General features: G+C 34.9%; 1 non-coding gene and 1 pseudogene across 1 annotated transcript; one reads left to right on the top strand and one right to left on the bottom strand.

Moving 5' to 3' along the window:
• Positions 1–5,513: 5,513 nt before the first annotated feature.
• On the bottom strand, positions 5,514–7,841 carry LOC118001126 (annotated as a pseudogene).
• A 4,163-nt stretch (positions 7,842–12,004) lies between these two features.
• On the top strand, positions 12,005–12,111 carry LOC118001658. The gene has a single exon (XR_004676767.1). It is a non-coding gene; the product is annotated as a U6 spliceosomal RNA (small nuclear RNA).
• Positions 12,112–25,868: the final 13,757 nt, after the last annotated feature.

Raw genomic sequence — 25,868 nt, 5'->3', positions numbered from 1 at the left:
TAACTTGGCAGGTGAGTACTTAATGACAGCAGTGGAACCTTATAGCACTCTGGGACAGTGATGATAATATCATTGCCTATAGTGTTTTATATAAATGTCCCATTATAATACAGGAACAAATATATGGAAGATGCTTGTGGAATCAAAAAAATAAATCTAATATCAAATTTTATAGCCATAGCACTGAGAATATAAAGTGTTCTTGGGAGTTAAGTAACCTCATTAAAGGAATGTAACTATTTTGTTGAGAAAATTCATTGTCCAACACGAATGTGATATAAGATTAATATCGAGTACCATGATTTCTATGAAAGAACAAACTACTATAAACAAAAGAGGGATGAGGAATTTTAAGTGTCTTAGAGAATGAGACGATCATTTAATAGGGAATAACTAGAGAGAAAAATCCCATTGGTAGGAAGTTCAAGACAAGATTTGAAAAACAATGTCCAAAATGAGTGTGTTTTTTGTTTATTTTCATTTCTTTAGAATTATTTTCTGTGGTGTATGTCTGATGTCAAATTTCTCCAAGGACATAAAAAAATTCTAGTAAAATCATCTTATCATTTAAGGTTTCACTGAAAATTAAAAGAGGCTTTGAAATTTGTGTCCAATACCACACACTGTAATATAAGACCCAGAGAATGAAGAAGATATATAGAAGATATACCAGAGATATACTTTAAGGTTTTAAAAAATATAAAAGCATTTTAAAGAACACACTTTATGTTATGCTAGTTTCAACAGTAAAATTACCATGTTTTCTAATTTAACTCTATAGGTAGAATGACTACATCTGAAATATTATCAGTTCTGCTGCCTGAACCTAAAATGCTTTTTCAAATTTACATTTATCAATTAATCTTAATAATAGTAGAGTTGAAAATATTCTAAGATTTGAAATATCTTAACCTTTTTTTAAGCATACTGACATCCAGTTATAATTATGAAGGTTAAAAAAAAGTTTTATGTGGCATGGCTGAAATTCATTAATATATTCATGAGGTTAATTAAAGGAGAACAATAGAAAATGGAAGTATTCAGTGAATGAATGTGGCTCTGTGTTTGTATATGGGAAAGAGGGCTATGTATAATATCCACATATTTATTATAGGTATTTACTTATTTATTTTTGTATTTCTTTAAATTATTTCTCATATTTCACAAAAATACCTAATTATTTTAAAGGGAGTAAAAATGCCAAATATTTATATTATTGGTGAATGGAAACTAAAATTGCTTGTTTTTAAGTATTTATTTCCTTAAAACAATATGTAGTAATGACTACTAATATTAAATGCTGTGCTCTCAGAAGAAATATTATAAATATTGGCTTTGTGTTTCTTTCTTATATTCAGACGATTTAAGTGAAAGCAATTAATGGTGGCGAAGTTAGAAAATATATATCTGGGGTGCCTGGGTGTCTCAGTCGTTAAGCGTCTGCCTTCGGCTCAGGTCATGATCCCAGGGTCCTGGGATTGAGCCCCGCATTGGGCTCCCTGCTCAGCGGGGAGCCTGCTTCTCCCTCTCCCACTCCCCCTGCTTGTGTTCCCTCTCTCACTGTGTCTCTCTCTGTCAAATAAATAAAATCTTTAAAAAAAAAGAAAAAGAAAAATATATATCTTAGTATTTTTCTCATTTCAATGTTAATGAAGAAAGAGTAATGAGAAGCACATTTAAGATTGGAGGAGGAAATACTTTCGACAGGTGCATGGATTTCATGACATATAGAGGGTATTCAAACTCTCCTTCTCTGTTGGTGGCTGCCAGATAGCTGTGCTTTTTGGCCTCTTTATAGAATTAAACAAGATTACCCAGCTGGCTAATAATTAACTGGTAGGATAATGCTTTTCATCCTTTTTATGGAGCATCATCCATCCTCCCTTTACAGCTTTCTTAATCCTGGATTTGTTTGCGTACATGTAGTTGAGAAAAGGTTTTAAAATATTGAACTCTAGAAATAAAAAACTTAGTATATTCAATTTTAGCCTGACAAAAGACTCCTGACTTTGTGTCTCAGGGTCCTTGGTTTTTCTGTTATTTTAATGTTACAATAACACCTGTTACCGATAGATAATTTAGCTAAGGTATGAGGATGTGAGGGGTCACATTAATTAGTCATATTTTTAGCAATAAAGAAGTGTCAAGTATTTTTTATGTTAATGCCAGCTTTCTAGATCTGTAGCTGGAAGACAGTACATGCCCTCCCAAGTGGGATGGGCTCCAGCTTTTCCTCTCCATTTTAACTAAAGATGTTTCACTTGGATTAGTTTTATAGCAACTTTCTAAGTAAGCTTTTAGATGAAAACCTGTCTTGTAAATTAAAAGCAAAGGTGGAAAATAAAAGTACTATGGCAAACAAGTTATTATGTCCTATAGTATGTAAAGGCCAGGCTGAAGAACCAGATTCTTTAGGTTCTAATCCTGGCTGATAGATAGATAGATAGATAGATAGATAGATAGATAGATAGATAGATAGATAATAGATAGATAGATAGATAGATAGATAGATAGATAGATAGATAGATAGATATAGGTATCTATCTATCTATATATACATAGACAGATATAGATATAGGTATCTATATATATATGTGTATGTGCGCGTGTATAATGGGCAAGTCACTTAACCTCTTTGTGTTTCAGTTTTCTCATGTGTAAAAGAAGATAATAACAATATTACCTACCTCAGAGAGTTGCTTTGAGAATTAAATGCATTAGTAGTACCTTGTAGAACACTTAAAATGATGACTGGCAAAATAATAAATTGATAAAACTTAGACATTATTTTTATTTTATTTTTATTTTTTTTATTTATTTGACAGAGAGAGACATAGCGAGAGAGGGAACACAAGCAGGGGGAGTAGGAGAGGGAGAAGCAGGCTTCCCGCAGAGCAGGGAGCCTGATGCGGGGCTAGATCCCAGGACCCTGGGACCATGACCTGAGCCGAAGGCAGACATTTAACGACTAAGCCACCCAGGCGCCCCAAACTTAGACATTATTTAAACATTTTTATTGTCATTACCTTTGTATTTTTATCATTTTGCTCATTGGCTCTTATATCTCTTTTTATAATGACATAGGAATAGATGTCTAATTTACCTCATTAAATTGTAGATTGCATGAAGAGCAGAGGTAGTAGGTAGGGCTGCTCACAAATATTCTGGTTGTACTTCTAGGTAGCTGGAAGTATTTCACATTCTTGCTCTTGTAGTTAGGAATGGCCATGTAACTTTTTTTTGCTCAAAGAAGTAAGAAATGGAAATATGCATGTCACTTTCAGATAGGAGCTTTAACAATCAATGCACAATTTACTGTGTCACCTCCCTGTGTCTTGGTGATTGTGGAAGCATGTTAAAACTGAGCTTCCATCAGCCTCAGTGGCTATAATGAACAGAGACTTTGTCACTGCCCTGCATGGAACCTGCAGCAAAAATAAGAAGTAACTTTTTGTTGCTTTAAGCCGCTGAGAATTTGGAGTTAGTTTATTATCATAGCATAAATTAACCTATTTTGACTTATACAGGAGGCAAATATTGGTATTCCTTTCCTTTTTTCTCAACTTATTCATCAGTACAGAATCTTGTCAAATAAACGAAAGAAAATATCTTTATTGAAATAGTTGTTCATCCTTGTGAAAACATGTGAATTCCACAAACTATACTATCTTCAATCAAAGGATTATTTTCACCTTGTGTTTGACATTTTAATATCAGTTGACTGTTGCTTAATCCTGCTTCTTTCATTTCATCTCATCATGAATCTACCCTATAGAGATGCTTTCACTGGGAAATTTATGGGTTATTGCTGTGTTTCACTATAAAACCATACTTTGACATTTATTTCCTTGGAAATGACAATGAAAGAACAATTGTTCAGTTGATTTTTATGAAAATCTTCTGTGTTTTCTTGGTATTAATCACAAAAAGTTGGAAATGTTTTTGTCTTAAAAAGATGTAGTTTCACTTTTAGTTTTTTAAGTACTCAATTAAGATTTTAGAAAACACCAAGGCTTAGGGGATTCAGGAGAATCAGGGGAGGGGTGTACTGAAAGCTCTGGGAAAGAAGGAAGACTTTGAGAAAAGATAGTGGCTTCCAGAAGATTTATTGATGCTGATTTCTAAAACCTTATAGTTTTTTGTGCTTCTCTCTGAACACACAGGGGACCAATAGATGCTGCTTACATGAAAGTATGTTGGGCAGAAGGTGGCAAAGGCAACAGAACACCTTTTGTGAAATAAAAATTTTCTACTGAAGGTACTGAGAAGATCAAATAATATATCTTCTTTGCTATCAACTAATATTTTAATGGGCTTCAAATGTTTAGCTTCTCCCTTAGATTATGATTTCCCTGAATATAAAATCTGCATCTTTGTCACTGTTGTTTTCTAACTTCATAGAACAACATTTAGAATTTATTAGAAAATAGTAAAAGTTCAGTAAATAAATAAAAGATTTACTATTTAAGAACTGAACAAAGGAAAGCTAAAATACACATAATGAGTTGCTTAATAAAGAATTGGTTTAGTAAAATATTCTAGCCTGGAATTTATAAAAATATAATAATAGGAAGTTAATTAGAGTATATAGATTTTCATATAGAAACCCAAAATATGGCAGGGTCATTGAATTATTTTATTTTGAGGATTTTGTACTGTTTTAAAAATAAACACATATGTTTCCTTATTCTCTCTGCTCATGAGCTTCTGCTCTATTTCTTGCTTATTATGCTCATGAAAGAGACTATAGGGAACTATGGCTATGGATGAATAAGATACTCCCCAAACAGTAACTATAAAATGAGTGTGATTAAAACAACTATTTCAGGACTTTGGAAATTTACCAAACAATCTGACAAGCATTTATATTTGAAAATTGTTGAACTTGAGGCAAGAAGAATGAGAATTTGTCCTTCTGACCTAGAGCTGATCCCACCTCCCCACTCCCATCTTGGGCAATGTAGAAGTTCTGCCAAGGCAGCGTAGGCCGTGAGGACCGGTAGTTTCTTTGCCAGGGACAAAAGGGCTCATTATTTCCTGAGAAAATTACATTTTGGAAGTAGAATCTGAAGGATAGCCATTGCCTTGCTCCAGTAGTCAGGTATTTCTTTTGGGTTTGGGCAAGCGTATTCCTAGTGTTGTTCTGCACAAGAACCAAAAAGACCTTCCAGGAGAGTAGACTGGAAAGGCCCTGAGCTATTTAAACACTCTTGTCATATCATGAGCTTGTGCATATAGACCCTGGAAACTTAAAAAGTCCAGTAGCAGGTAAAAACCAGGACAGATATATAAATGGCTTATACATTGAATGTTCTTTCTTATCTTATACACACTATACACACAACATATAAGTCTTACTTGGCTCCAGGCTTTTTGTTGTTGTTGTTCAAAATGGCTTTATGGAAAAACTAATCTGTAACAAAAATTTGGCATTGAGGCAAAGCCTCCATCATTATTGAGCAAAGCATACCAAAGTTTCCAAGGGGGACAGGGCAGGAGAGGGCCCCAGACATTTACAACAGCAGGCATTTTCTCTTCCTCTTTTTGATGGGAGGGAGGTTGAGACCTGCTCCATTAGCTTCATCAAATACTGTCTTGAGATCTTGCTCTGTGAGAGTTGAGCATTCCAGGTATTTGAGAGCACTGATCTTAGCCATGGCCAAACCCTATGGGTAGGTGATGGGAGTCAGCTTCTTCTTCAGTTTCTCAATCATATCTTTGTCATCCCTGAGACATGTTTAGTCCCCACCAGGATGATGGGAGTGTTAGGACAGTGGTGGTCACACTTTAGGGCACTACTTTGCTCAAACATTTTCAAAAGATGCAGGACTCACAAGAGCAAAGCAAATTAAGAATACATCTGTTAAAAAAATACATCTCTTTAAATGGAAAAACTTTCTATGCTCATGGATTTGAAGAACAAATATTGTTAAAATGTCTATACTGCCCAAAGCAATCCACACATTTAATGCAATCCTTATCAAAATACCACCAACATTTTTCACAGAGCTAGAACAAACAATCCTAAAATTTGTGTGGAACCACAGAAGACCCTGAATAGTCAAAGCAATCTTGAAAAAGAAAAGCAAGGCTGGAGCCATCACAATTCTAGACTTAAGCTATATTACAAAGCTGTAGTCATCAAGACAGTATGATACTGGCATAAAAACAGATACATAGGTCAATGGAAAAGAAGAGAAAACCCAGAAACTATATGGTCAACTAATCTTCAACAAAGTAGGAAAGAATATTCAGTGAAAAAAAAAAAAAACAAAACAAAACAGTGTCTTTGATGAATGGTGTTGGGAAACTGGATAGTAACATGTGGAAGAATGAAACTGGACCACCTTCTTACACCATACACAAATTCAAAACAGATGAAAGACCTAAATGTGAGACAATAAGCCATCAGAATCCTAGAAGAACACAGGCAGCAACCTCTTGACCTCTGTCATAGCAACTTCTTACTAACACATCTCCAGAGGCAAAGGAAACAAAAGCACAAATGAACTATTAAGACTGCATCAAGATAAAAAGCTTCTGCACAGCAAAGGAAACAACAAAACTAAAAGGCAACCTATGGAATGGGAGAAGATTTTGCAAATGACACATCTGATAAATGGTTAGTATCCAAAATCTATAAAGAAATCAAACTCAACACCCAAAAAACAAATAATCTAGTTAAGAAATGGGCAGAAGGCATGAACAGACATTTTTCCAAGAAAGACATACAGATAGCTAACAGACACATGAAAAGATGCTCAGCATCACTCATTATCAGGGAAATACAAATCAAAACCACAATGAGATACTATCTCACACCTGTCAGAATGGCTAAAATTAACAACACAGGAAACAACAGATGTTGATGAGGATGTTTGTCCCCTTTCTCTAAAGGGGAACCCTCTTACACTGTTGGTGGGAATGCAAACTGGTGCAGCCACTCTGGAAAACAGTAGGGAGGTTCCTCAAATAGTTAAAAGTAGAACTACCTTACAACCAAGCAATTGCACTATAGGTATTACCCAAAGGATACAAAAATACAGATTTGAAGGAGCACATGCACCCTAATGTTTATAGCAGCATGATCAACAATAGCCAAATTATGACAAAAGCAAGCCTAAAATTCCACTGATGAATGGATACAGAAGATGTGGTACACACACACACACACACACACACACACACACACACATTTACAATGGAATATTACTCAGCCATCAAAAAGAATGAAATCTTGCCATGTGCAATGACATGGATGGAGCTAGAGTGTATTATGCTAAGCAAAATAAGTCCATCAGAGAAAGCCAAGTATCATATGATCCTGCTGATATGTGGAATTTAAGAAACAAAATACATGAACATAGGGGAAGCAGATAGAGAGAGGGAGGCAAACCTTAAGGCAAACCTTACCTATAGAGAACAAACAGGGTTGCTGGAGGGGAGTTGGGCAGGGGACAGGCTAAATGGGTGATTATTAAGGAGGGCATTTGTTGTGATGCACAATGATTATTATATGTAAATAATGAATCACTAAATTCTGCTCCTGAAACCAATATTACACTATATGTTAGCTAACTAGAATTTAAATAAAAACTTAAAAAAAAAATACATCTGTTCACAGATAGGATAGGGGACGTAATCACTCCTAATCTTCTTATCCAGCTGTATCCCATGAGCCCAAATTCACCAGTTTTCCATCTATCATAACATTGGCAGAGTAGTTGTCAAAGACAGTGGGAATATATTCTCCAGGAAATGCATTGGTTGTGTAACTGATCAGTAGGCAAGTTTTACCTACAGATCTGTCTCCCTACCACCAGACACCTGATGGCCTACATCTGGGTGCTGAGGCAAGAGGCAGCAGGCTGCAGGTGGTGGGGCATGGGGTGCCTGGCTCTGTTTATGCTGCCTTACCCTCTGGATGGGAAGATGGAGTCCACCATTGGCCACCACCCAAAGCTGGGTAAAACTGTCAGCTCTGGCATTTAAACACAATCTCTGTCAAGTCATCCAGTGACTACTAATCTGTGGACATGAAGGTCAATTTCTAATAGTAGGCTTACAAGTTAGAATGACAACAACAACAAACACAAAGCAAAATAAAACAAAAATTAAAAACAAACTAAAATCTGAATAGATTTCAGTAGCCCCGCACTGCCAGAGATACATATTATAGATTTAGCCTAGGCAAGTTAGGAAACACAGAAACAAACAAAAAAGTACTAACAACAACCTTCAAAAATGCCTTCAGAATCCAGAATTGCTACAAAATTATCTGAAATGTCCAATTTTCAATAAAAAATATGATACCTGTAAAGAAACTGGGAATTATAACCCATATTCAGGTTAAAATCAGTCAATAGAAACCGTCTCTTAATATTCCCAGACGTAGGATATAGAGTACTAAGACTTCAAAGCATCTACTATAAATATGTACAACATATCCAATAAATGAAATTGTGTTTAACAAATTTAGGTTAAGTATGACAACGAGTCAACTAAGAGAGATTATCAAAAAGGATATGTAAATTGAAAAAGAACCAAATGATAATCCTAGAATTGAAGAATACAATAATTTAAATAAATATTTCACTGGATAATTTTAATAGCCAATTCAAGATGGCAGAAGAAAGAAATAGAAATTATACTATCTAATAACCAAAGAGAAAAAAGATTGAAGAGAAAAGAAAAAGAGCCTCAGATCTATAGGAAAAGGTCACATATACCAATGTAAGTGTAATTAGAGTTCCCAAAAGAGATGAGAGAGAGAAAAGTACTGAAAACACTATTTGAAAAAATAATAACTGGAAACTTCTACAATATGATGAAAAACATTAATCTGCAGATCCAGGAATCTCAACCAATCCCAAAGAGAATGAACACAAAGAGATCAATTTCTAGAAACATTATAGTCAGCCTTGAAAAACAAAGACAAAGAAAATATCTTGAGAAGACTAAGAAAAAAAACAATCATCATGTATATCTATATGATTAATGACTAACATTTTATCAGGAACAATGCCAGAAAGCAATGGAATAATGTACAGTATTCAAATGCTGATTTTAAAAAAATCATCTAAGAATTCTGTATCCAACCAATTTCTTCCTCAAAAGTGAGCTGAAATAAAAATATTCCTAAACAAAGAATAAAAGAGTTTGAGCAAAATGCTCTCAAAGAAATTCTAAAGGAAGTCCTTCAAGCTGATAGGAAACACTGAAAGAATGATAACTCAAATTCACAGGAAGAAATGAGAAATAAAAAATGCATCTATTAACCTTTTATTTCTTCTGAAGAATCATTCCCTTACACAAATGATCAGTGTTGGTTTTTCTATCCTTTTCTTGATTAACCTCCCTCCATCAATCTATTCTATACCACTGCCTCAGTGATTACCTCAGGGTTGTACACAAAACGTAATCAGGGCCAATGAATTTCAGGGAGAACATTCTGTTTCTAAGGGAGAAACACTTCCTCCCCAATCTGTCAAAGAGTCTCTAAAAGAGACTATCTCTCTTATGTTCTCTATTTCTATGAGAATGTAAGACTTAAGCTATCACTATAATTTACAAATATGAAGATTTTAGAGGAAGCCACCATAAGGAATATTAGACATAAAACACCTCAGAAAGCAAAGAAGAGATATAGGGGGAAGTCAAGTCCTTGGTGATATCATTTTAACCATTAGATCAAGCCTTACTAACTTTCACATTTTTTAATATACTTTATTTTTAGAGCAGTTTAGGTTCACAGCAAAATTGATCAGAAAGTACAAAGAATTCTCTTATAACCCCTGCACAAACATTGTCTCTCCCATTGTCAACATCCCACACCAGAATGAACATTTTTTACAGTTGATGAATCTAGAGTGACCCATCATTATCACCCAAAGTTTAAACTAAATTTCTCTCTTGGTATTGTACTTTCGGTGGGTTTGGACAAATGTGTAATGGCATGTGTCCATCATTATAGTATCGTGTAGGAAAGTCTTACTAACCTAAAAACCCTTTGTGCTCTACCAGTCATTCCTTCCTCCCTGGCAATCGCTGATCAAATTTTACTGTCTCCATAATTTTGCCTTTTCCAGAATGTTAGTTAGTTGGAATTATGTAGTATGCAGCCTTTTCATGACTTCATTCCCATAGTAATATCCATTTAAGTACTCCCCACCCCATCTTTTCAAGGCATGATAGCTAATTTCTTTTTAGCACTGAATGATATTCCATTGTTTGTGTGTCCCACCATTTATTCATTCACATACTAGAGGATATTATTATGGTTGCTTTCAAGCTTTGAAAATTATGAATAAAGCTACTAAAAAATCAGTCTGCAAGTTTTTGTGTAGATGAAGTTTTCAACTCATTTGTGTAAATACCAAGGAGTATTATTGCTGGGTCATATGGTAGGAGTGTGTATAGTTTTGTAAGAAACTGCCAAACTGTCTTCCAGACTAGCCATACCTTTTGCATTCCTACCAGCAATGAATGAGGGTTTTTATTGTTCCACAACCTCACCAGCATTTCGTGGTGTTAGTGTTCTGGATTTTGGCCATTCTAATAGGTATGTGGTAGTATCTAATTGTTTTAATTTCCTGATTCCATATGATGTGGAGCATCTTTGCATAGGGTCATGTGCCAGGTGTATTTTTTTAGTGAGGCCTTTTACTTTTTTAAATTAGGTTGTTCATTTTCTTATTATTGAAGTTTAAGAGTTCTTTGTATATTGTGGCTAACAGTCATTTATTAGATATATCTTTTGCAGTTATTCTCTCCCAGTCTGTGCCTTGTCTTCTTATTTTCTTTTTAATTACATGAACAAATATATCCCTTTCAATTTATAAGCCATTAAAAAACTCTAAATGAGGGGCACCTGGATGGCTCAGTCAGTTAAGCGAGTGCCTTCGGCTTGGGTCATGATATCAGGGTCCTGGGATCGAGCCCTGCATCAGGCTCCCTGCTCCATGAGAAGCCTGCTTCTCCCTCTCCCACTCCCCCTGCTTGTGTTCCCTCTCTCGCTGTCTCTCTCTCTCAAGTAAATAAATAAAATCTTTAAAAAAATAAAAAATAAAAATAAATAAAAGATAAAAAAAATCTAAATGATACAGTATTTTTCAAAAGAGTAATTGCATGATAGCATAACCATTCAAAGAAGAGAATTATTTCAAGTGACTTTAAGACAATGCATTTTGACTATATATCTCTAGTAAGTTATAGGGTAAGGGAAAGAGAGAGAGAAATCTTAAACTACAAACAATACAATTAGTAGCAATAATATAAGTATTATTTTGGAACTATTTTATGTGTATATAAAGGAACTAGAATACATGTTAATATTATTAGAACCAAGATTTCAATGTAGGAAAAAAGATATAAATATAAAATCAGATAGGTCGAGTAAAACTCTATAATCTTAAATTTGAATTTGTAATACCAGTATAAGCGTATAATTTATATTTTCTTTCTAAAAATATGTATTTCTAGCTGTATACACTAAAAAGAGCAAGAATCAGTAGCAACCCAATGGCAAAGAACATCCACTTTTGGTCTCTAAACATAATTTCCACTAAAGGAATCAGAGGTGTTTGGGGAAATAGCTGATGTCAGGTCTACGGCAGGATATGAATGTACAAGATGAATCTTAGAACATCTCTTTCCCAGCAATCAAGGAATTTGTCAAAGCCTAATGTGGTCATGTGAAAAGGACATTTCAGTCAACCTAAAGAAGCTCTCATTGGCATATGAGAAGACAATCTGAGCATTAAAAAAAGACTGTAATTGGGGCACCTGGGTGACTCAGTACTTTGAGCATCTGACTCTTAGTTTCAGCTCAGGTGATGATCTCAGGGTGATGGGATCAGCCTACACAGGGCTCTGTGCTTAGCATGGAGGATGCTTGAGGTTCTCTCCCTTCCCCCCACTCCACGCCCCTCCCCTCACTCATGTTCTCTCTCTCTCCCCCTTTCTCTCTAAAATTAATAAATCTTTTTTTAAAAAGACTAATTTAGTGCTTGCTTCGGCAGCACATATACTAAAATTGGAACGTTGCAAAGAAGATTAGCATGACCACTGCACAAGGATGACACACAAATTTGTGAAGCATTTCATATTTTTAATTTTATAATTTAATTTTTTTCTATTTTTAGTTGAATTTTTTTTCTTTCCTTTTTCAACCAACATCATATCAATTACTTTTTTAAAATCTTTTTTAATTTTTCATTTTTACAGTCATATTCTATCTTTTAATTGTATTTAACCTTATTTTTTGTATATATACATAAATTTTTCTTTCGTTAAAATTTTAGGAAACAGTTTCCTATAACAGACCAAAATATACCCTAAATCTAGTATATGACATTGTCCTAGTCTTCCGCCTGATCACATTCTATCTCTTTCTTTAAATATGTTTCATTCTTTTTTCAACCAACTTATCAATTCTTTTTTTAAAATCTTTTTATTTTTTAACTTTACAGTTATATTCCATCCCTTCATCATATTTACCCTTATTTTGTATATATATGTTTTTCTTTCTTTAAAATTTTGGGAGGCAATTTCTTCTAACAGGGCAAAATACACCAAAAATCTAGTATGTGGCTCTGTTATTTTCACCAGCCGGATCATACTCTTTTTTTTTTTCCCCCTTTCATTTCCCCCTGGTTTCGGTCTCTTCTCATTTGTTTAGTGTATGTTTTTCTGGGTCGTTGTTACCCTGTTAGCATTTTGTTCTCTCATTCATCTATTCTCCTTTGGACAAAATGACAAGATGGAAAAAATCACCTCAAAAAAAAAAAAAGAACAAGAGGCAGTACCGACTGCCAGGGACCTAATCCATATAGACATTAGTAAGATGTTGGAACTAGAGTTCAGAATGACTAGTAAAAATACTAGTTGGGCTTGAAAAAAGCATAGAAGGTACTAGAGAATCACTTTCTGGAGAAATAAAAGAACTAAAATCTAACCAAGTTGAAATCAAAAAGACTATTAATGAGGTGCAACCAAAAATGGAAGCTTTAACTGCTAGGATAAATGAGGCAGAAGAGAGAATTAGTTACACAGAAGACCAAGTGATGGAGAATAAAGAAGCTGAGAAAAAAGAGAGATAAGCAACTACTGGATCACGAGGCAAGAATTCGAGAGATAAGAGATACCATAAAGCAAAACAACATTAGAATAATTGGGGTCCCAGAAGAAGAAGAAAGAGAGGGGCAGAAGATATATTGGAGCAAATTATAGTGGAGAACTTCCTAACTTGGGGAAGGAAACAGTCATCAAAATCCAGGAGGCACAGAGAACCCCCCTCAAAATCAATTAAAAATAGGTCAACACCCTGACATCTAAGAGTAAAACTCACAAATCTCAGAGACAAAAAAATCCTGAAAGCAGCTCGGGACAAGAGATCTGTAACCTACAATGGTAGAAACATTAGATTGGCAGCAGACCTATCTATAGAGACCTGGCAGGCCAGAAACGACTGGCATGATATATTCAGAGCACTAAACGAGAAAAATATGCAGCCAAGAATACTATATCCAGCTAGGCTGTCATTGAAAATAGAAGGAGAGATAAAAAGCTTCCAGGACAAATGAAAACTAAAAGAATTTGTGAACACCAAACCAACCCTTCAAGAAATATTGAAAGGGGTCCTCTAAGCAAAGAAAGAGCCTAAAAGTAACATAGACAAGAAAGGAACACAGACAATATACAGTAACAGTCACCATACAGGCAATACAATATCACTAAATGCATATCTTTCATTAGTTACCCTGAATTTAAATGGGCTAAATGCCCCAATCAAAAGACACAGGCTATCAGATTGGACAAAAAAACAAGACCCATCGTTATGCTGTCTGCAAGAGACTCATTTTAGACCCAAAGAAACCACCAGGTTTAAAGTGAGGGGGTGGAAAACCATTTACCATGCTAATGGACATCAAAAGAAAGCTCGGGTGCCAATACTCATATCAGACAAATAAGATTTTAAACCAAAGACTGTAATAAGAGATGAGGAAGGACACTATATCCTACTTAAAGGGTCTACCCAACAAGAAGATCTAACATTTGTAAATATCTATACCCCTAAAATGGGAGCAGCAAATTATATAAGCCAATTAATAAAATCAAAGAAACACATCAACAATAATACAGTAATAGTAGGGGACTTTAACACCCCCCTCACTGAAATGGACAGATCATCTAAGCAAAAGATCAGCAGGGAAATAAGGCTTTAAATGACACACTGGACCAGATGGACTTCACAGATATATTCAGAACATTCCATCCCAAAGCATCAGACTACACATTCTTCTCTAGTACACATGTAACATTCTCCAGAATAGATTACATCCTGGGTCACACATCAGGTCTCAACCAATACCAAAAGATTGGGATTATTCCCTGCATATTTTCAGACCACAGTGCTTTGAAACTGGAACTCAGTCACAAGAGGAAATTCAGAAGGAACTCAAATGCATGGAGGCTAAAGAGCATCCTACTAAAGAATGAATGGGTCCACCAGGAAATTAAAGAAGAATTTAAAAAATTCATGGAAAACAACAAAAATGAAAACACAAGTGTTCAAAATCTTTGGCATAGAGCAAAGGCTGTCCTAAGAGGAATGTATATAGCAATACAAGCCCTTCTCAAGACACAAGAAAGGTTTCAAATAGACAACCTAACCTTACACCTAAAGGAGCTGGAGAAAGAACAGCAAATAAAGCCTAAAACCAACAGGAGAAGAGAAATAATATAGATCAGAGCAGAAATCAATGAAATATAAACCAAAAGAATAGTCGAACAGATCAATGAAACTAGGAGCTTGTTCTTTGAAAGAATAAATAAGATCGATTAACCCCTGGTCAGACTTATCAAAAAGAAAAGGGAAAGGACCCAAATAAATAAAATCATGAATGAAAGAGGAGAGGTCACAACCAACACCAAAGAAATACAATTATAAGAACATATTATGGGCAACTATATGCCGGCAAATTAGATAATCTGGAAGAAATGGATGCATTCCTAGAGATGTATCAACAACCAAAACTGAACCAGGAAGAAATAGAAAACCTGAACAGACCTATAACCACTAAGGAAATTGAAGCAGTAATCAAAAATCTCCCAACAAACAAGAGCCCAGGGCCGGATGTCTTCCTTGGGGAATTCTTTAATACCTATTCTTCTGAAGCTGTTTCAAAGAATAGAAATGGAAGGAAGACTTCCAAACTCATTTTACGAGGCCAGCATTACCTTGATCCCAAAACCTGACAAAGATACCTTCAAAAAGGAGAACTACAGACAAATATCCCTGATGAACATAGATGCAAAAATTCTCACCAAAACACTAGCCACTAGGATCCAACAGTACATTAAAAGGATTATTCACTACGACCAAGTGGGATTTATTCCTGGGCTGCAAGTTTGGTTCAACATCCACAAATCAATCAGTGTGATACAATACATTAATAAAAGAAAGAATAAGAACCATATGATACTCTCAATAGATGCAGAAATAGCATTTGACAAAGTACAGCATCCTTTCTTGATTAAAACTCTTCACAGTGTAGGGATAGAGGGTACATACCTCAATATCATAAAAGCCATGTATGAAAAACCCACAGGGAATATCATACTCAATGGGGAAAAACTGAGATCTTTTCCCCTAAGGTCAGGAACATGGCAGGGATGTCCACTATCACCACTGCTGTTCAACATACTACTAGAAGTTGTAGCCTGAGCAATCAGAGAACAAAAAGAAATAAAAGGCATCTGAATTGGCAAAGAAGAAGTCAAGTTCTCATTCTTTGCAGATGATATGATACTTTATGTGGAAAACCCAAAAGACTCCACCACAAAACTGCTAGAACTCATACAGGAATTCAGTAAAGTGACAGGATATAAAATCAAATCACAGATATCAGTTGCATTTCTATACACCAACAAGATAGAAGAAAGAGAAATTAAGGAGTCGATCCTATTTACAGTTGCACCCAAAACCATAAGATACCTAGGAATAAATCTAACCAAAGAGGCAAAGGATCTGTACTCAGAAAACTATAGAACACTCATGAAAGAAATTGAGGAAGACACAAAGAAATGGAAAAACGTTCCATGGTCATGGATTGGAAGAACCAATATTGTGAAAATGTCTACACTACCTAGAGCAAACTATTAATTCAATGCAATCCCTATCAAAATACCATCAACTTTTTTCAAAAAAATTGAATAATCCTAAAATTTGTATGGAACCAGAAAAGACCCCAAATAGCCAGAGGAATGTTGAAAAAGAAAAGCAAAGCCGGTGGCATCACAATTCCAGACTTCAAGCTCTATTACAAAGCTGTAATCATGACAACAGTATGGTACTGGCACAAAAACAGACACATAGATCAATGGAACAAAATAGAGAGCCCAGAAATCGACCCTCAACTCTATGGTTAAGTAATCTTCGACAAGTCAAGAAAGAATGTCCAATGAGGGGGGGAGGGAACAGTCTCTTCAACAAGTAGTGTTGGGAAAATTGGACAGCCACATGCAGAAGAATGAAACTGGACCATTTCCTTACACCACACACAAAAATAGACTCAAAATGGTTGAAAGACCTAAATGTGAGACAGGAATCCATAAAAATCCTTGAGGAGAACACAAGCAGCAACCTCTTCAACCTCAAGCTGCAGCAACTTCTTCCTAGACACATCACCAAAGGCAAGGGAAGCAAGGGCAAAAATAAACTATTGGGACTTCATCAAGATAAAAATCTTTTGCACAGCAAAGGAAACAGTCAACAAAACCAAAAGGCAACCAACAGAATGGGAGAAGATATTTGCAAATGACATATCAGATAAAGGGCTAGTATCCAAAATCTATAAAGAACTTATCAAACTCAACACCCAAAGAACAAAGAATCCAATCAAGAAATGGGCAGAAGACATGAACAGACATTTTTCCAAAGAAGACATCCAAATGGCCAACAGACACATGAAAAAAATTGCTCAACATCCCTCAGCGTCAGGGAAATCCAAATCAAAACCTCAATGAGATACCCCTCACACGGGTCAGAATGGCTAAAATTGACAAGTCAGGAAACGACAGATGTTGGGGAGAATCCAGACAAAGGGTAACCCTCCTACACTGTTGGTGGGATTGCAGCTGGTGCAGCCAGCTTCATCCTTTTACTTATAGCCTATTTGTGTTTTTATATTTAAAGTGTGTTTGTTATATGGAGCAAATATTTGGGTCTTGTTCATTTCTCCATTCTACCTCTGATTTTTTTTTTTTAAAGATTTTATTTATTTATTCATGAGAGAGGGAGAGAGGTAGAGGGAGAAGCAGGCTCCCAAGGAGCAGGGAGCCCGATGCGGAACTCGATCCTAGGACCCTGAGATCATGACCTGAGCCGAAGGCAGATGCTTAACCATCTGAGCCACCCAGGCGCCCTCTACCTCTGGTTTTTAATTAGGAGTGTTCAGATCATTTATTTCATGTGATTATTGATATGGTTAGGTTAAAGTCTGTTATCTTGCTATTGATTTTCTATCTCACATGTTCTTTGCTCTTTTTCCCCTTTCTGTGTTTTCTTTTGAATTAAGTATTTTCTACAATTTTTGTCCCCCCTTACGACTTATTAGTTATAAATTTTGTTTTATTTTAGTGGTTGGTTTAAGGTATGTAGTTTTTATGGTTAAATTATCAATCTACTTTCAATTAATATCTTAACATTTTACATACAGAATAAGAACCCTGCAGCTTTTATGTTATCATTTCCATACATTATGCATTTAATATTATAAACCCCACAGTATATTAATTTTTCAAGAGAGAGTTATATTTTCAAAGAGATTTAAATAAAAGAGAAAAGTTATTGCATATCTGTCCACGTATTTATCATTTCTAGTGCCCTTTGTTCCTTTAGGTATTACTTTTGTGTAGATTTGTAGATTTGTACTTCCTTTTGATGTCACATTTTTTCTACTCAAAGGCCTTTCTTTAATATCTGATGGGCTGTGGGTCTGACGGAGATGAAATATTTTAAATTTTGTATGTCTAAAAACTCCTCCTTTGCCTCCATTTGTAAAAGACAGTTTACACTGTGTATAGAATTCTGGGTTGAGTTTTTTTCTTTTCTTTTTTTTCTTTCAGTAATTTAAGTGATTCTCCACTCTCTCTCTCTCTCTTTTTTTTTTTTTTCCAATTAGAAAGCTGGTTGTCAATCTCAGCTGTATTCTCCTATACAGAAGATGTGTTTTTCTCTGGCATGTTTAGTGTTTTTTCCTGCAGTCCTGGTCTCTAGCAATGTGATTCCAATTTTCCTCAGCACTGTTTTCTTTGTGCTTTGTGTGCTTGGGGTTCCTTGAAATTCTTGGACCTTTTTTCATAGTTTTTATGGAATTTGCATAATTTTCCAGGATTATTATTATTTTTTTAATTAGGCCACTCAAAATTGTTCTACAGGTCAGTGATGCTCTTTACTTTTAAAAGTTTTTTTTTTTTTTTTCCTCTTCTCTTTCCTTTTCTCTTCTCTGTTTCATTTTGGATTGCCTATTGCTGACAAATTCAGTTCAAATCCAGTAGTATTTTCTTTGTAATGTCTAGGCTGCCATTAATTCTATTCACTGCCATTTTTTTAAATCACAGCCAGTATAGATTTCATGCTAGAATTTTGATGTGAGTACTTTTATATCTTTCATGTTTGCAGTTATCTTTTTGAATATAGCCCACATATAATTATAGCTGCGTGTTAGTTCTGGTCAGTTTCAATTAACTTACTTTTCTTTTCATCATGAATTCCCTTTTCTTGCTTTTTTTTCATACCTGGTGGTTTTTGCCTGGGATGCCAGATATTGTGACTTTTACCTTGTTAAATGCCTGTTACTTTTGTATCTCTATAAATCTTGAGCTTTGTTTTAAAATGCAATTAAGTTAACTTGGAAATGGTTTGATGCTTTCAGCTCTTGCTTTTAGTATCAGTTGGGCAGCACCAGAGCAGTGCTTATTTTAAAGCTATTTTTTCTCCTAACACGACATAAGACTTATCTAGATATTATATCTAATGTCACATGAGGTTTCTAGTCTATTTAGTGAAAATTCGCACTATTCCCAACCCTATGTGAGTGCCAGCTAGGCACTGTTATTTATAAATCCTTGAGTGTTTTCTTTTGTTTGCCTTAGGTAATTAGACCTACATGTCCTGATTAGTACTCTGCTGAAAACTCAGAGATGATCCTCTATAGATCTCCATATTTCTCTCTCAGAGCATCCTCCTTCTTTCCAGGAGTCTGTTCTGCAAACTCCATTCTTCTGGGTCTTCCCAAGTTCTCAGCTCCACCTTCTCAAGGGAACTCCTTCTTCACAATATAGTCTGAAACTCTCTCAAAGCTGTAACCTGGGTCAATTATTGGGTTCATCTAAATTGTTTCTTGTCTCTAGGGATAATTTTTCTTCATTGCCTGAAGTCTAGTTTCTTGAAAACTATCGTTCTATGCGTGTTTTCCAGATTTTGGTTATTTCAAGCAGGAAAAATTCTAAGGAAGGAAAATTTGGTTCTGATTATTCCATTTTGTTTAGAAATGGAAGATCCTATCTAATTTTTAATTTTATTAATACATTTTTGTTGTTGTTCTAGCACTTGTGCTTGATTTTTTTTTCATACTCTGCTGAAATTCTCAACCTGTCCCTAATTTGTTCAATATATTAATCATGACTATACATAAATTCTGTCCAGTTACTTCAATATGGGTTTCTTATGGGTTTGTTTCCATTTTGTTTTCCCTCCTGATCTTTAGTCACCCTTTGTATTTTTCAAAATTGGACTATGTTTTAATGAATATTATACATCAAAAATTGAAGATATCATCTTAATGATGTTATGTTCCTCCAGAGGCAATTTAGTTTGCTTCTAATAGACCATGGGCTAGGAGAAGATCTCTTAATCCAATCAAAAATTGAACTGACATAAAGGTGGGTGTCAATCCCTTATTCCTAGGACTAGCTTTTTGGAGCCCCAACTGGGTGTTTTTAAAACAAGAGTCCCTCCTCTAAGACATATGTTAAATTCCTTTTCTCTTTTTTCATCAACCAGGTAAGTCTTCATAAACTCTGTGAAGCTTTTCAGCTATGTTTGAATCAGTACATGCTTTGAAGGCAAAAGCAACACTAAGTACTGGGCTTTCCTCTCTGGATTTCCCTTCTTTCTGGGATTAAGTTCTCACTACCTTGGTAGCTTTTAGATGACTTCAAACAGATTTTTTTTTTTCTATCAATTTTTCAAGTTGTTTTCGGCACAAAGGTTGATCTGAAACAAATTCATCCACCAAAGCTTGAAGCAGAAAGTCCCCAATAATATATTTTAAAATAACTAGAAAAAAAAAGGGGAAAATAGAGATGCTGATTTAATGCCTTCTTGGCTAAGATATTTTAGAATCTAACATACATCTGTTAGCAAAGAGTTAAAAAATGGAACAAAATCATACAGGATTTTCTCCATTCCTATATTAAAATACTCATTGAGTGCTTACTACTAACCAGATTAATGGTTATAAGTCATATTACATTATGCATTTTCAACTTACAAAGGCAAGTTTATACTTTTACAAAATACCTTTTTATCCCAGAAGGGAGTTTGAAATAGGTAAACAAGAATTTTATAGATTTGAAATTCGAGACTGAGCTATTTGGTAGTGATAGAATTCTTAATTATAAATAGAAGCAGGAAAAGAAATGTACAACCTGGAAGCAGAGGAGTAAGTAAATGACAACTGATTGATTTGACCAAATAAAATATGATTCAATTCAAAACATATTTATTGAATGCTTACTTTTGCAAGTTACTCTGCTAAGCACCAATGAGAGGTAACATTGTTACGCAGTCTCCACCAGTATTTATTATTAATTTGGATTGAATCATTTTCAATCTTGTATGTCACTGGGAATATATTTTACTCCTTACTGAAAAATTCAGTTATAGACAGATCTAGTAGAGTCTTTTGATGTTTCAAGCATTTAAAAAAATGAGTAGTTATATGGTTTATATTAAGGGGTGCCTGGGTGGCTCAGTCGGTTAAATGTCTGCCTGCCGTCGGCTCAGGTCATGATCCCAGGGTCCTGGGATCGGGCTCCTCATCGAACCCCTCATCTGGCTCACTGCTCAGCGGGAGTCTGCTTCTCCCTCTTCTTCTGCCTGCCTCTCCTGTTTGTGCTCTCTCTCTCTCTGTCAAATAAATAAATAAAATCTTTAAAAAAAAAGGCTTTATGTTTAGAAATTATGGTAAAAACCTAGTCTCTCAATGACTCATCATCACCCATATAATATATCCAAATCATTGTGTGTGTGTCTTTTGTTTATCTGACCAGCCTAATTGCTCATCACTCTCTTTATTCTTGAGTAGAAGTCAATGGGCCACTTACTCTTCAACATGCCATATCTCTACATACTTATTTCTCAGGACAGTAAATCTTTTCTACCTCATTTAACTGGAAAACTTCTACACAAACTCCAAAGTTTAGTTGAAGTATTATTAGATATCTAAAGCATTGTATAGCAGCCTTATTTAGGCTTAGATTCTTACTTTCATAACAATATATTTTATGTATCATCTGATCCTGTTTGTCTATTTGTTTGTTTTGAGAGATAAATTGGAAAATTTCATTTGAAAAAACTCAATTCAAACGTACTTCTGAAAAAGTGGTGCATAATTATTAACAATTAAATTGACCCAACCATGTGTCAATAGAAAGCCAAGTTCAGTAGACAGCCAAGTTCATAGTTCATTCTGCCTATAAATTTTAAAATTATGCACATTTGATGAATTTTTAATTTGGGGTTGATTTACCCTATTTTAAAGTTTTTGCATAAAGTAAGACTTTATTAATATTTTATATGATGCTCTTTCAAATTTGCATTATTCAAATTTGCATAAAATTAAAATATAGTACACTATTGTTCTAGCACTTGTTTTTTTATATTGCACCCATCTAACCAATAGACTTGTGCAATCCTCAAATGCAGGACAGTATTTTTTCTTCTAAATATCACCAAAGCCTAAACCAAAGCTGTGATGGTGTTTAGTGTTCAGTAATTGTTGAATGAGTTAAAAGATAAGACTAGGAAGAACCACTAAGCAATATATATATTTTTTTTAATTAATCTATCTTCTCTATAATTTTTTTAAAAAAGTAAATAAGGGAAGGAAGTAAAGAAGGAAGGAAAGTTATAGTTCAAGAACGCATAAGAAATTTTTTTTGTATGTCTCTGTGTGGGTTCCACATTGACAGAAAATATTCTGATTATTGATTAAGTCAATTGGTAGTTATATCAGTGATTCCATTTCCTCTTATTTTTTTTAAAGATTTTATTTATTATTGATTTATTTGATAGAGCACATGGGCAGAGAGAGAATCTCAAGCAGACTCCATGCTGAGCCCAGGGCCCCACTCAGGGCTTGATCTCATGACACATGAGACCATGACCTGAGCCAAAACCAAGAGTTGAACGCTTAACCGACTGAGCCACCCATGTGCTCCTGTTCTATTTCCTTTTAATGTGATTTTTATGTTTGTTACTCAACAGTATAGTTTCATTCACCTCAAGTGCTATAAACCATTCCATTTGATTTTATACATTAAAAATATTTTTAAAGAAATTATGATACAAACTATTACAGCTTATTCATTTATTATTTAAGAATTCTATTTTTAAAAAATTCATTTGAAAATGAGTATTTTAGCAAATCAGTATACCTATTAAAATTATCTTCTAATCTCCATTAAAAATGCTTAAGCAATTGAAGATGTATAGTGTGATTGGAAAGAATTATAAAAATAATGTATTTTTCTTAAGTTTTACTTTTATGTTTATATACTATAAGTAAAAAAAAATACATTTTACTGTTTTTTTCAAGTTTTTATTTAAATCCCAATTAGCTAATATACAGTGTTATATTAGTTTCAGGTGTAGAATTTAGTGATTCAACACTTACATACAATCCCTGGGTGCTCATCACAAGTGCCTTCCTTAATCTCCATCACCTATTTAACCTGTCCCCCCACCCACTCCCCTCTGGCAACCACCAATCTGCTCTTACAGTTCAGAGTCTGTTTCTTAGTTTTCCTCTCTCCCCGCCCCCCGCCATGTTCATTTTGTTTCTTAAATTCCACATATGAGTGAAATCATAGGGTATTTGTCTGACTTATTTCACTTAGTATAATAATTTCTAGCTCCATCCACATCATTGCAAATGGCAAGATTTCATTCTTTTTTATGACTGAGTAATCCTCCATTGTATAGATATATACCATAACTTCTTTATCCATTCATCAGTTGATGGACATTTGGGCTCTTTCCATAATATGGCAGTTGTTGATAATGCTGCTAAAAACATCAGGGTTCATGTATCCCTCTGAATTAGTATTTGTGTATCCTTTGGGTTAATACCTAGCAGTGCAATTGCTGGATAGTAGAATAGTTCTATTTTTAACTTTTTGAGGAAACTTCGTACTGTTTTCCACAGTGCCTGCACCAGTTTGCATTCCCACCAACAGCATAAGAGGGTTCCCCTTAAATTTTACTATTTTTGACACTTGTATAAATGTAATGAACTACATAGAAAACCAATGCATGGTTTCTTCCTTACATTTTGCTACCTATACTTTCAGATTAAATATATAAAACATTTTTAAGACACTGTAGGCACTCATAGTTGATTAAAATTATTATTTGAGGGGCGCCTGGGTGGCTCAGTCGTTAAGCATCTGCCTTCGGCTCGGGTCATGATCCCGGGGTCCTGGGATTGAGCCCCACGTCGGGCTCCCTGTGCTGTGGGAAGCCTGCTTCTCCCTCTCCCACTCCCCCTGCTTGTGTTCCTTCTCTCGCTATCTCTCTCTGTCAAATAAATAAATCTTAAAAAAAAAATTATTTGAAAGGCTAAACATGTTTAGTTACCTGGGGTCACATTTCAGTAGAAAATCACATAAAATAATATGCAAAAGTTCATCAATCAGGAAGAATTTTAAAAATTTTTATTTATTTATTTTTAGAGATTTTAAAGATTTTATTTATTTATTTTAGAAACAGAGAGAGAGAGAGAGAGTGGGGGGTGGAGTGGAGGGACAAACAGACTCCCCACTGAGTGTGGAGACTGATGTGGGGCTCGATCTCAGGACCCTGAGATCATGACCTGAGCTGAAACCAAGAAATCAGACACTTAACCAACTGAGCCACCAAGGTGCCCCAAGAATTAAAAAAATTTTGTCGAGCATTTCAAATAGCTACTTAAGATATGTATGTTATCTATTTCTCTATGCACACACACATTTGTTTTCTGAAGCTTATTTGTATGTACTTATTGAATATATCTACCTGCTTCTTTTTATTAGAACCACTGATTGAATATTTTATTTTATTTTATTTTATTTTTTATTTTTTATTTTTTAAGATTTTATGTATTTATTTGAGAGAGAATGAGATAGAGAGAGCATGAGAGGGGGGAGGGTCAGAGGGAGAAGCAGGCTCCCTGCCAAGCAGGGAGCCCGATGCGGGACTCGATCCTGGGACTCCAGGATCATGACCTGAGCCGAAGGCAGTCGCTTAACCAACTGAGCCACCCAGGCGCCCTGATCGAATATTTTAGTTGGCAGAATCATAAACCTTATTTAGGCAACATTCTTAACTCTAAATTTTGTGACAGATACCAGGCGTATATACTAATAACAGCATTGATATATCTTGGAAAATCTGGGGAACTGAAGACAATAACGAATCTCTCCATATGTGAGATGAATATGCTGCCTTCTAACTCTATAGACTTGGGATTTTTTTTAACTTGTGTGGGAAATTTAAACTGAATTTAGGAGAGGAGACCTGCTGATAGCCTTTTTTTTCCCCCAAGTGACAAAATGCAGGTCTTCAAATTAAATGTATACGTTGTTATTTAAAAGTCTTTGTAATTAACTTCATGTTAAAAGGGAAATTTACTTATGTAAAGGTTCAGAGAAGATAGGAGTTAGAATTGGTCACTGTTGGAAATTGGCAAAAGGACATTTGGCAGTGGAGTTTTGTCCAGAATTTTGCTGTAGATTTTCAGCTAATAAAAAAAGAGAAAATGATGGGGGGGGGGGGGAAAAGGAATATGATATTGGGACATTTGTATTTCAGCCTTTTAAGCTTCTTTCTTTTCTCTTTCTTTCCATGTTCTTTTATCCATGGACAAATGCCATGTGCCATGAAAGCAACTGGCTCTTTAAACTGGACACTATCCAAAGCCCAGTGTGTAAAGATGAAAAATAAATAAATATTGGAGCCAGAATGTTACACATCTTATCTTTGGAGAGTTATTATTTCAGAGTTACCATATGTGATGCCTGTCTATGGTTAGCATGGTCAAAATCATTATTAGGCATATTGAAACTACAACACTAATTCCAGTGTCATGAATTCAGTTTAAAAGCAACTCTTCTGCAGTCAGGTTCTGGCAAAACTTCAAAGCTAGCATTCAAAGTCAGAAAGCTTAAAACCATGCAAGCTTATTTAGATTCCTTAAATGGTCTGGTTTAGGAGATTTCTGGGCATTTGAAGCTTTGTAAGCCATTGCAGAATGAAAAAAAGTTAATCTGTGCAGCTACGTTTTCAATAATGTGACATTAGATTCATTTCAAAGGCTTTTCTTCTTGGGTATCAAACCACACTCCGGGTTTCTCCAGGGTGTAAGATACAGTCTCTTCCTTATTTATTTATTTTTAATGAAGGGATTGCTTCTCATGCTGAGGATTATATAGTCAGAGTCTAAAGATATTTGGTTTTTTGTTACATCAAACAGCAAAAATGGGCTGTTTTCTTAAAAAAAAAAAGTATTCCTAAAACTAGAGGGAAAGGGAAAGTACATTTT

The sequence above is a fragment of the Mirounga leonina genome, unplaced genomic scaffold (assembly GCF_011800145.1).
Source record: "Mirounga leonina isolate KUSES-001 unplaced genomic scaffold, KU_Mleo_1.0 Mir_53, whole genome shotgun sequence".
Classification (NCBI taxonomy): domain Eukaryota; kingdom Metazoa; phylum Chordata; class Mammalia; order Carnivora; family Phocidae; genus Mirounga; species Mirounga leonina.
This window is presented reverse-complemented; position numbering and strand designations above follow the sequence as displayed.